The sequence below is a fragment of the Leopardus geoffroyi genome, chromosome B2, assembly GCF_018350155.1.
Source record: "Leopardus geoffroyi isolate Oge1 chromosome B2, O.geoffroyi_Oge1_pat1.0, whole genome shotgun sequence".
In the NCBI taxonomy this organism is placed as follows: Eukaryota; Metazoa; Chordata; class Mammalia; order Carnivora; family Felidae; genus Leopardus; species Leopardus geoffroyi.
The window spans coordinates 146,744,176-146,756,624 of NC_059332.1; the positions used below are offsets into that span (position 1 = coordinate 146,744,176).

At 43.2% G+C, this 12,449-nt stretch overlaps 1 protein-coding gene across 1 annotated transcript in view; it reads left to right on the top strand.

Moving 5' to 3' along the window:
• Window positions 1-12,449, top strand: part of PACRG (parkin coregulated) — a 510,247-nt gene that overhangs the window by 427,296 nt on the left and 70,502 nt on the right. The window lies entirely within an intron of this gene.

A 12,449-nucleotide genomic window follows, 5' to 3' on the forward strand; every position in this document is an offset into this window, starting at 1 on the left:
CATAAGTCACGTGGCACCACTCCCTTGCTTGAATACTTCCCCGTGGCTTCTTATTGCTCTCAGATAAAACCTGCATCCCCAAAGGGCGCCTCCAACTCTGCCTGCCTGTGCGGCCTTGCTCCCCACTGCTCTCTGCCTCACTCCCTGCATCCCACACACGCTGGCCTTTTCCCTGCTCCTCAGAAACACCCAGGTAATTTCCTACTCAAGCTAATTACGATTTAGACTTTTGGCCTGGACCCTCCTTCTCCCAGCCCTTCCCAAGGTGCACACCGTTGTTCAGATCTCTGTCCAAATAGCCATCCCCAAATGGCCTCTACGGACCATCCTATGGAAAAGCAGCTCTTCTTTCTTCCCAGGGACTCTATCCCTTCCCTTGCTTTATTCTCCTTCACATGACTATTTGTAATCAAATCATTGTCAACTATTAGCTTATTACCTCTCCCCTGCTCTAGAGGGTGAGCCCTATTCTGGTCAAGGATTCTGTCTTTTCACTGCAGTGATATCTAGATGAGAGATGGGCACAGAAAGAGCTCGAAACATATGCAGAGCGAATTGCATATCTTCTGCCGCAGACGGAGCCGGTACCGGGGACCGGGTGGGACGCGCAGGAAGGAGAGGCAAGGCTGCGTCTTTATCATCATAGCTCCTATGTTTGGAGAGCACTTTCTATGGGCTTTCTCGGACATTACCTCCTTTATCCAGGAGTTGTGGTCCTCGGTGCTCAGCCCTGGTGCCAGGGCACCCAGGCTCGCTGCTAAGTTAGCACGAGTGGGACCCAGGTGGAGATTCATGATTCACCCTCGTCCCTCCACCACAGGAGACTCCAGAACGGGAGAGGAATTTAAGCTTGAGAGCCCAGCTTTAAAGCAGCAGAAATAATGTAGGAAAAGATGGTGGTTATGAAACTCACAGAGTACCACAGATTCTCTATAATATATCATACCCTGACTTAAATACAGAAATTGCATCCAGCACTTAAAACCACAGGACAGTTTTTGAAAGTTCCAAACATAGGTGTGATTTGGAGATACACATTTGCATATCTTTTCTTTCATTGTATTTCTTAACAGAATATCCAGAGAAGTTAAATGTTGATGATTGCATATAAATGTTACAAATAGTATCTGGAATGCCATTATTGTCATTACTAATAATGTTTAAAATATACTGGGTGTTTACCAAGTGCCAACTATCATCCTAAAGGCTTACCTGGATTATTTTACTCAATCTTCCCCAAAAAGTAAGATTCATTATTATCCCCATTTTTTTTATTTTAATTAATTAATTAATTTTTTTTAAACTTACATCCAAGTTTGTTAGCATATAGTCCAACAATGATTTCAGGGGTAGATTCCTTAATGCCCTTTACCCATTTAGCCCATCCCCCCTCCCACAACCCAGCCAGTTCTCCATATTTAACAGTCTTTTATGTTTTGTCCCCCTCCCTGTTTTTATATTATTTTTGCTTCCCTTCCCTTGTGTTCCATCTTTTCTGTGTCTTAAAGTCCTCATATGAATGAAGTCATATGATGTTTGTCTTTCTCTGGCTGACTAATTTTGCTTAGCATAATACCCTCTGGTTCCATCCACGTAGTTGCAAAAGGCAAGATTTCATTCTTTTTGATTGCCGAGTAATACTCCATTGTGTATATATACCACATCTTCTTTATCCATTCATCCCTTGATAGACATTTGGGCTCTTTCCATACTTTGGCTGTTGTCGATAGTGCTGCTATAAACATGGGCCAGGAGCATGTGCCCCTTTGAAACAGCATACCTGTATCCCGTGGATAAATACCTAGTAGTGCAATTGCTGGGTCATAGGGTAGTTCTATTTTTAATTTTTTGAGGGAAAAAAAATTCTGTTTTCCAGAATGGCTGTACCAGTTTGCATTCCCACCAGTGCAAAAGAGATCCTCTTTCTCCGCATCCTCGCCAACATCTGCTGTTGCCTGAGTTGTTAATGTTAGCCATTCTGACAGGTGTGAGGTGGTATCTCATCATGGTTTTGATTTGTATTTCCCTGATGATGAATGATGTGGAGAGTTTTTTCATGTGTCAGTTGGCTATCTGGATGTCTTCTTTCGAGAAGTGTCTATTCATGTCTTTTGCCCATTTCTTCAATGGATTATTTGTTTTTTGGGTGTTGAGTTTGGTAAGTTCTTTATAGATTTTGGATACTAAGCCTTTATCCGATATGTTGTTTGCAAATGTCTTCTCCCATTCTGTCAGTTGCCTTGTAGTTTTACTGATTGTTTTCTTTGCTATGCAGAAGCTTTTTATTTTGATGAGGTCCCAATAGTTCATTTTTGCTTTTGTTTCCTTTGCCTCTGGAGACCTGTTGAGTAAGAAGCTGCTGCGGCCAAGATCAAAGAGGTTTTTGCCTGCTTTCTCCTCGAGGATTTTGATGGCTTCCTGTCTTACATTGAGGTCTTTCATCCATTTTGAGTTTCTTTTTGTGTCTGGTGTAAGAATGTGGTCCAGGTTCATTCTTCTGCATGTCGCTGTCCAGTTTTCCCAGCACCACTTGCTGAAAAAACTGTCTTTATTCCATTGGGTATTCTTTCCTGCTTTGTCAAAGATTAGTTGGCCATACGTTTATGGGTCCATTTCTGGGTTCTCTACCCTGTTCCATTGATCTGAGTGTCTGTTTTTGTGCCAGTACCATACTGTCTTGATTATTACAGCTTTGTAATACAGCTTGAGGTCTGGGATTGTGATGCCTCTTACTTTGGTTTTCTTTTTCAAGATTGTTTTGACTATTTGGGGTCTTTTCTGGTTCCATACAAATTTTAGGATTGTTTGTTCTAGCTCTGTGAAGAATGCTGGTGTTATTTTGATAGGGATTGCACTGAATATATAGATTGCTTTGGGTAGTATTGACATTTTAACAATATTTGTTCTTCCTATCCAGGAGCATGGAATCTTTTTCCATTTTTTTTGTGTCTTCTTCAATTTCTTTCATAAGCTTTCTATAGTTTTCAGTGTATAGATTTTTCACCTCTTTGGTTAGGTTTATTCCTAGGTATTTTATGGTTTTTGGTGCTATTATCCATTTTTGAGAGAGAAATTTAGGCTTAGAGGTGGCTTATGACTTTGGAGAGGTCAACAGGTGAGCGGCAGAGCCAGGCTGACATCAGAGGGGGAGACCTGACCCACTCGCTCCCTTGCTCTGACAACATCACATTAGATGCAAGACAAAATAAGAGGAAACGATATAGTCCAAGAATAAAACAAGCATTACTATCTGCAGATTGCTATTGGAAAAGCCTTAATGACAAGCCAGTATTGTGAAGGCAAAATCCATAAGAAAACGATGGAGCTGGTCTGCCTCATCTGTTAGAAAGCATTTCATTACCTTGTAAGTAAATATTGCCTCATAAAATAAATATTCTTCTTCCCCACATTTTATTCAGAGTTGTGTTTCCCTAGTTCTTTGGACCTTTGTTTCCTTGTTCTTGTGTTCCCCAAATAAGATGGAGCCTGAAGGTAGGAATCCTCAGAAAACTGCTTCACCTCCAGGGTCTAAATCAGGGAGTTGAAGGAGTGGTAACCGCGTGGGCAGTAAGGGTGACTATCCACATGTGGGTTCCTGTAGTCCTCACAGTGACTCCATGATGTACACATCATCCTTTTAGTAACATTGCCATTTATTGCTAAAGACTCAAGCATGGGGCTGAGGACTCATGGATGCACAGTGTGTCTTACACAGAATCCAGAGTCTTGTGCTTCAATCTGATGACCAGGAAAGGAAGGCTACAAGTTCCCTTGTAGTCAAGGCAACTATTTAAAAATAATAGCAGTTTTAAATAAGCAAGAAGAAGTAAATAAATAAGATTCCATAGAAAGGCAAAGCTCTGTGATATCCTTGCCAGTGTGTGCTGTACAGGAAAAACACTTCATTTCATGGGATTTGGAGAAAACTCAGATTTCAGTGTTATTCAGACACTGATGGCAGGGAAGACTATGCCTGTTAATGGCCCCACCTCCAGGCTCAGTGCATTGGAGAGAAGAGCCAAGGACCCCAGGAACTTGCACGGCCCTAGGAACTTGCATGGCCAGGCTGGTAAGGGATGGAAGAATATTTTTTTTAACGTTTATTTATTTTTGAGACAGAGAGAGACAGAGCATGAATGGGGGAGGGTCAGAGAGAGGGAGACACAGAATCCGAAACAGGCTCCAGGCTCTGAGCGGTCAGCACAGAGCCCGACGAGGGGCTCGAACTCACGGACAGCGAGATCATGACCTGAGCCGAAGTCGGCCGCTTAACCAACTGAGCCACCCAGGCACCCCGAGGGATGGAAGAATATTTTCTAAGCACAGCTCTGGGATCTTAAGATCTGCTTGAGGGTGTGAGTATATAGATGGGCTGCATCCTCGTGACCCAGACGTGTTCAAATTCAGTGCAGAGGATACTGAATCTACAAGCCAAATGGAACATATTCCATAAATAAATTAATTAATTGAAATGATCAAATTATAACAATAAACTGGTAAGTAGTTTTTAGAACTTTTATGATAGAATACAGAATTCATTGAAAAATCAAGAAAACTAACCCACTGCAAAGAATATTTCAGTACTTAATGTGTTTATAAAAGAAATCAGTTGGAATTCTTAGGACCAATCTTCTGGAAATGGAAGTTCCCCAGGATCCATCACCGTCAGCTGCCTCACTGAGTGTGCTGTGAGGGTGTGGGAGACTGCAGTGGCTGTCAATAAGAAGAATGTGTGGACAAAAGTATGGTTCAGAAAACCACTTTCATAAGAACCATTTCGTGCAAGCCCGTAAATAATGAAGAAAGGGTGGAATCAGTAGAAATCCTAAAAGGGCTGAGATATTTGCCCAGTTTGTGCCAGAAATAAATTAAGAAAAATTAAGAAATTTGAACCACTAAGAAATAATGTAGGCTCTGCAGACATCGGATGAATAAAGAAACATTTATAAATGTTAACATCTATGAAATTACTAGGTCTAGACTGCATGCATCACAAGTAATTAAGAGAATTGACTATAGCACTTAAAATGTTACTTTTGAAAAATCACATAGAGTTGAAGTAATATCAGAATGCCGTAGAGAAAGTTAACGATTACTGAGCTCGGAATGGGAAATAAATAAGACTGTAGTATCACTGGGATTATTTGACCTAACAAATAGACATATCACCTTAAATAATTACCAAATAACTTTTACTAAAAAAAATTAGAAATATGGTAGGCATGTACCACACATAAGAAAAAAGAAGTAACAAAAAAGAATATCAAGAATAAATTAAGGGGCGCCTGGGTGTCTCAGTTGGTTAAGCATCCAACTCTTGATTTCTGCTCAGGTCATGATCTCATGATTCGTGGGATAGAGCCCCACATCAGACTCTGGGCTGACAGTGCAGAGCCTGCTTGGGATTTTTTCCCTTTCTCTCTCTCTCCCCCTCCCCTGCTCTCTCTCTCTCTCTCTCTGTCTCTGTCTCTCTCTCTCTCTCTCCCTCTCTCTCAAAACAAATAAATAAACTTAAAAAAGAATAAATTAAAATATCAAGAAGAAAATTGTGTCTTCCACTGAGAAAGCATTGACTGGATGCCAGCTGGGTTCTGAGCAGTGTACTGGACCTGAGCTGGGCAAGGGCAAGTTTGAGCAAAAATGAAACAGGGTCCCTGCCCTCAGAGAGCCTGCAGTATGGTGAGGGAGGTAGATGACTCCACGTGCAGAGCACAAGGGAAAAGTCCGTGCCGTAAGCAGAGAAGTTGGAGCCAAGGGTTGTAGGACCACATGATTTTAAATAAGGGAAAGGGAAGGGAGGTGATCAGAAGAGGTGTGTAGAGGGGAGTGTTTTTTTGCTGGCCTTGGCTTGTGGTGGTTCACACTGAGAGAAACCTGTCTAGGGAGAGGAAGATGCCTGAAAATAGGCAGGGAGGTCTCAGTTGTAAGGGCAGTGCCTTTCTAATTGCATTGTTTTTTCTAAACAGTGGATGGAAAATAAAATAGACGCGCAATGACTGTGTCAGTCAGATTTCCTAGAAATAGACTCTGAGATGGAGATTTTCATGCAGAAACAATACGTATAAGAGAATGAAATAGGACTGGCCAGAAGGGAGGCTGGACTGCAGTATAAGTGGAACCAAGGTCCCAGGCGATCTTCCACTGAGGCAGGGGCTGGGTCTTTGTGCCCAAGGACAGCTGGGCATTGTTGAGTGTGCACTGCCCAAGGGATAGGGTAACTTTGAACAAGGAACTTCCACATCAAGAGGAGGGCAAACCCCAGGGAGGGGCCCTATATTCTAGCCCTGGGAATGAGACCTTCAGGTCTGAAAGGGATCTGGGCAGCACTAGAGAGCAGCCTCCACAGTGCATGGTATCATGAAGTGACAAACTAATGGAAAAGTGTTTGCATCCTTTACCTTGACTCCTCCTTAAATAGCCAGTTGGATTAAAAATCATGAAAATCCATGTATGATTTCATACTAATTTGCATCTAACATACAAAAAACATGATTTCCTGCTCTCTTCTAGTGAGTGAGAAATTGAAGGTGCACCATATATACATAACATGAGGCTAACAAGAGAACTAGAAGCCATTACCCATGGCCTCAAGAAGGATCAGGTACTGTCAACCTGCCTCGTCACAGGATGTGCATTGGGCTATGTTGGCAGCAGCACAAATAGCTTTATACTGACCCAAATCACAATGCTTTAACACTAGGCTCTCAGAAACGTTCACTTTTACACCCATACTCTCATATGCATTTGCAAGAAGACGGGTCCAGATGGGGCAGCAGCTAGTGCCACAAAGATGAACTGCCTGCCCTGCAGGAAGGCCCAACCTAGAACCTGGAATTGTTAGCACATTCCTTCTGCCACATTGATATGACTCACCAGAGATAAGAAGGGAGGCAGATGCAGCTAAGCTAGTTCTGTCCACTGAGAGGCTAGGAATAGTGGCACCCCAAAAGCAGTGAACACAACTAGTACCTAAATTTTGGTTTCTAAATACCATTTTCTGCAAAAAGGAACCTATCTTTCTTGGAGAAAGGGTGGATTCCAGGACTAAGGGAAAGTACAAGATGAGCCTGAAATATCTGTAGAAGTGGGGAGGAAGGAAGGAAGGAAGGAAGGAAGGAAGGAAGGAAGGAAGGAAGAAAGGGAGGGAGGAGGGAGAGAAGGAGGGAGAAATAGACCTAGAAGAGTCCCTGGTGCATAGTGGAAGCTCACCTTTGCTGAATTAATTAATTGAAAATTAGGTTGTAAGTCAGTTTACTGCAAAAGGATTAAATTAGTGATTCTACTCCCTGACAATGTAATATCATTAAGTAAAACTGTTTTATATCAAAAATTTCCTTTTATGGAAAATGTGCAATCATATTTTGTTAAACAAGTCTGGTGATACTGAGGGGGATAAGGATCCACAGTGAAAGGGCATGGTAATGTTTATAAAATTCCCCAAAGTAAAAATTTCAGTGGAAAATAAATGTTTATAAATTAGAATAATGCAGACTGGAATAATTATCTGGGAAAGCAGCCTATATTTGGACATGTCAAATAAGTCTTATAGGTCATGGAATGAGTTCTGTTATGTTTTTCCATTCTAGATGGCTTGAAATTTAATGTCTACTCAAATGTCTAAAACTATAAAACACCATCTAAAATAAGTTTTCCAAATTCCATTTCACTTCCTTCCTGAAACATAAAAAAAGAGGAAAGAGATGTTCAATCCCAAGAGATTTGACTCTTTGTTTGGTGTTTTATTAAAATAATAAATCTAACTACAATAAAAAGTTTTAAATTGCATATCTCAATTTAAAAGTGTTTTGCAGGGGCCCCTGCATGACTCAGTCACTTGAGCGTCTGACTCTTGGTTTTGGCTCAGGTCATGATCTCACGGTTCGTGGGATGGAGCCCCACATGGGGCTCTGTGCTCACAGTGCAGAGCCTGCTTGGGATTCTCTCTCCCTCTCTCTCTGCCCCTCCCTTGCTCACACGCTCTCTCAAAATAAATAAACTTTAAGAAAATAAATAAATAAAAATAAAAGTCTTTGCAAAATCATTTCCAAACATGGATTCTTCTGCTTCTCAGAGCAGTCAGATTGGAGCTTACAGCTGGCTTGCCAGAACAATTTTATGGTTTAGCAAAGAATCATCTGGGCTTTGCCCTGGTGAGATTTCCAAAAACGTTCAGCCTAGGCTTGAATTACCAGAGCCTCAGCACCAATGCCATATTAATAGTCAAATACCATCATCTTTCCCTTTAATCAATTTCAGAACTTTTTAAAAATAGTAATCCCTTAGCTGTCAAATGCTGTTGGGAAAGACTTTTAAATAGTGGTAGGAGAAATCTCTGAAGAAAATTGGAACAAAGAAGAATTTCTTTAAGAAAAGAAGAGAAAGTAGAGGAGAAAAGTCTGGCTTTCTCTTCTAAGGACCAACAGACTCCATAATTCCTTCAGTTTCTGTATCATTTTCTGCAAAGTGAGACTCTAAACCTTTTCCAGGTGATATTAGAGGGATTTTCAATTTCAGGTCCAAAGATTCCCACTAAGCTCCTATAATTTAGAACCTAATTCACTTCTGACCCCATAGTGAAACCGTGAAACAGTTTTCCTCTGGGCATTAAAATAAAAGATTAATATGACAAATATAATTTTGCTATTGTTGACATCCTCCCTAGCGGCATCGAAAGGACTCCTTAAATCCCTGTTCACTTCCAAGTGGCAGTCTTCCAAAGTGTATTGTGCTCCTTTCTGCAGGCTCTTTGCAAGGACTTTATGTCCACATATGTAACATTTATGTCATCTGTTACATCTTTTGAAGAATTTTCCAAATGTGAGCCTTCTTTACTACACAATACTCCTTTCAACGTTTATTTATTTTTGGGACAGAGAGAGACAGAGCATGAACGGGGGAGGGGCAGAGAGGGAGGGAGACCAGAACCGGAAACAGGCTCCAGGCTCTGAGCCATCAGCCCAGAGCCCGACGCGGGGCTCGAACTCACGGACCGCGAGATCGTGACCTGGCTGAAGTCGGACGCTTAACCGACTGCGCCACCCAGGCGCCCCAATACTCCTTTAAGATCAAACATTTCATAACTAACTTTTAATCTCTCCCTAGAAGCACAAATAGCTCTGTTCTTCATATTAGGAAATTATGCCACTTGAAATACAAACTATCCAAATTACAAGCCACCAGTATTCATGAAGTACTTGCTGTGTGTCTACACATCTACTTCTTGCTGTTGGGAATACCAAAAAAAGTACCCCCCCCCTTAAAAATCCCTAAAACATAGTTGAAGATACAAGTAAAAAACACAGGATGGTAAGTGGCAGAATGCTAAGTTACTGTAAGTGCAACAGAGTCGGGGAGGGGGGTCCCAAAAAGTTATCAAAGCTTTAAGTTGTCAGAAAAAGCTTTCTGGAAGATGTGGGCCTGGAATTGGACTCTGAGCAGCAGTATATGGAGAAGGGAGGTAGACAGAGCATCCCTTTGTCTGGGAAGGCAGAGCCGTGGGAGAAGTCTGGAAAACAGCAAGGACTGTAGTAGGTAACATGGAGAAGGAGAGGTAGAGGTGAGTATGCTGAATATGCAGGGACAGCCGAGAGGCAAGTCCCTCCCAGCCAACCCAGAAAATGGAGACCCAGACAGGGGCTGCTGGGATGGGCCCCGTGGCTGCCAGCAAAGTGGGTGGTATAGACGTGAGGAAGCCAAAAACACAGGCAAACCAGCCACAGGCCAGAAGGAACTGGGCACCGTCGCTTCCTGCCCACAGCTGCACCCATGCTCCAGAATTGCTTCTTGCTATCTTCATCTCCTTCCTCAGCCAGTAACTTTTCTCCCTTCCCATTAACCACTCATGGCCATGCCAGTGAATGTGCTCGTAGAATAAGGAGAAGAGTAGTCCACACCATTTTACTCACATCCTGCCCGATCCTGATCAGTTTCTTGACTAACACACTTCGGAAGCAGCGAGAGTCTACACCTGCACAGAGCACAGGAGGGCCATGCTGCTGTGATGGCTGCACCTTGACATTTGCCCCTGTGCAGATGGACACAATTTGATACAGATTCACTGGCTACTTTGCAGGTCATTACAACTTTGATTCCAGTTCATGTCATCTGTTCAACTCAGCAAGAGACTTCACAAAGTGTGGCTTAAAGAGGCTAATAATCCTGGACTTACCTCATCCCTTCCGCAGGACCAGCTCCCAACTACTGACTCAGTTGTCCTGCTCTCCACTTGGTCTTTTACTTTACCCTCTGCACACTCCTCTTCTCTGCCTGAAACTAGCCACATCTACTTCTTCCGTGCTCCCTACATGCACCCAGGACCATGGTGAGGAGAGAAGGGCCAAGAGGAAAGCCAGCATCTATATAGCTGCCTGCTTGAATCCTCAAGAGGACCTGGGGGATATTTGTCCCTGCGGTTGGAGAGAGGAAGCAAGCCCTCTGTTCTTGCCATGGTTTGTGCTCAGAGGTGCCTGGACCAAAGAGGAGAACATGATGCCCCCATCTCTCCTCTACTTGAACACCTGCCACAACCTCCCTCTACCCTTGACCTACACCACTTGCCAAGCAGAATCCCTGAGTAACTTCAGAATCAGTTGACAATTGTGAAAGTTGGCCACAGGATGAAGCCCAAGTGCCCTGTCAGAGCTAGGACTTTCCACATGCAAGAGCCTTCCTAGACCCCGGACTGCCAGACTGGCCACAGCCCAGCCCAGGAATGCTGAGAGCTCCATCACGGCATGAGAGCAAGTTCTTGCTTTGCTCACCTGGACTTGGTGTTGAGTTGGCATTTGCAGACACTGCCTTTGCAGACATTCCACTGCAGTAGGTGTTGAAATGGACAGATAATTATTTAGAACAAATAAAATAAACCATCTCCTATGCAGCCTACTTACTTTCAGAGTCCTTCATGCCTGCTCTGCTCTCAGAGTCAACCCCCATTGACTGAGACGCATCCTACAAACCACAGAGACCCATGAAAAGGGCATGAAGGTTGGTGACTAAGGACAGGCCAATATGGTTACGTTCATTTTAAAAGTGCTTATGACCAGGCGAACGCATAAAGAAAGAAGATTAGAGTCACATTTTTATAACCAAAGAGTGCTTCCTGCCTTGAGTGTGACATCCACCGGGGCTGGCAGCTCTAGGGGCTCCTTGGGTGCTCTGACAAGGTGCCCCAGGTCTGCATCTAAGCGTCCTTCTGATATGGTGGCTCTTAGTTCTAGCGTGAAGGCTCAGAGGAGAGCCCTCTGTCCACCTGGGCACAAGAAGTGAATGAAAGAGGAGCTAAAGAGGGAGGAGAAACAAAGGAAGAGGAGGGGCAGAAGGAACAAGTGAGGGGATGGCTAAGTGAGAACAGTGAGAGGATGAGCAGCAGAGGGATGAGAAGGGCAAATGCAAAGTGTCTGTGTGTTGTTTGCATTGTTACTGGACGTACACACTGAAAACTTCGAAAGCTGCATACTGTACCTACTAAAGGTACAGTAGGGAAAATGAGTTGTTACCTGTGGACCAGAGAGACGAGGAACCCGTCTCTGAACCCAGGTCAGAAATCCTGGCGGTAGGAAAAGACGGACAATTCCCTGGAGATGCCAGAGTAAGAAAACAGTCCAGTGACCTGGGGACACAGCAAATTAAGTAAGATTCCCCCTTGGGAGATTGATTCCCAGGTGGAGGTGCTGAGTCCCACACAGCTGGCCCCTGTACCTTGCCTCCAGGAGCCTCTACCCCTAAACCAACCCTCAGCCTGTCCTGATCTATTCTTCCAGCTGACACCCTTCCCCCAACAACAGCCCGACATCTCCCTGGGGTTGCAGGTGAGTGTCTCTGCTCAGACAGGCCAGCCAGCATAGCAAAGGACATCTCCTGGGAGAAGATGGGCTATGCAAAAAAGCTGGGACTTCAGACACATTTTCCTACCAAAAGTTTATTATGTATGGTGATATTACACAGTACTATCAGCCTGGCTTTTGGTTCCCATTCAAGTCTTTTTTGGTACAGTTTGCTTCACTGAACTTTTTTCACAACAATATCATCATATGTTCTCTCAAATTTTCACCTTAACTGATTCATGATAGGAATAGCCTATTTACTGTCCTTGGTGTCCTTCTCACCAACTTGTGTTTTATACCTGCTTCTTGGGAAATTTAAACAATGTAAGGACAAAGCTGGAGATGGATGGATGGATGGATGAATGGACGGATGGACGAACATATGGATGAACAGAGTATGCCTGCCAATCAAAACAAGGAATTAGAGAAGGAATCCAGGAGGGGAAGGCCTGTAATTGTTTTGTAGACATTCATTTGGAAAGAAATACATTATTTTCTTTTTTTTTTTTATTTTTTTTAAATGTTCATTTATTTTTGAGACAGAGAGAGACAGAGCATGAATGGGGGAGGGTCAGAGAGAGAGGGAGAACAGAATCTGAAGCAGGTTCCAGGCTCCGAGCTGTC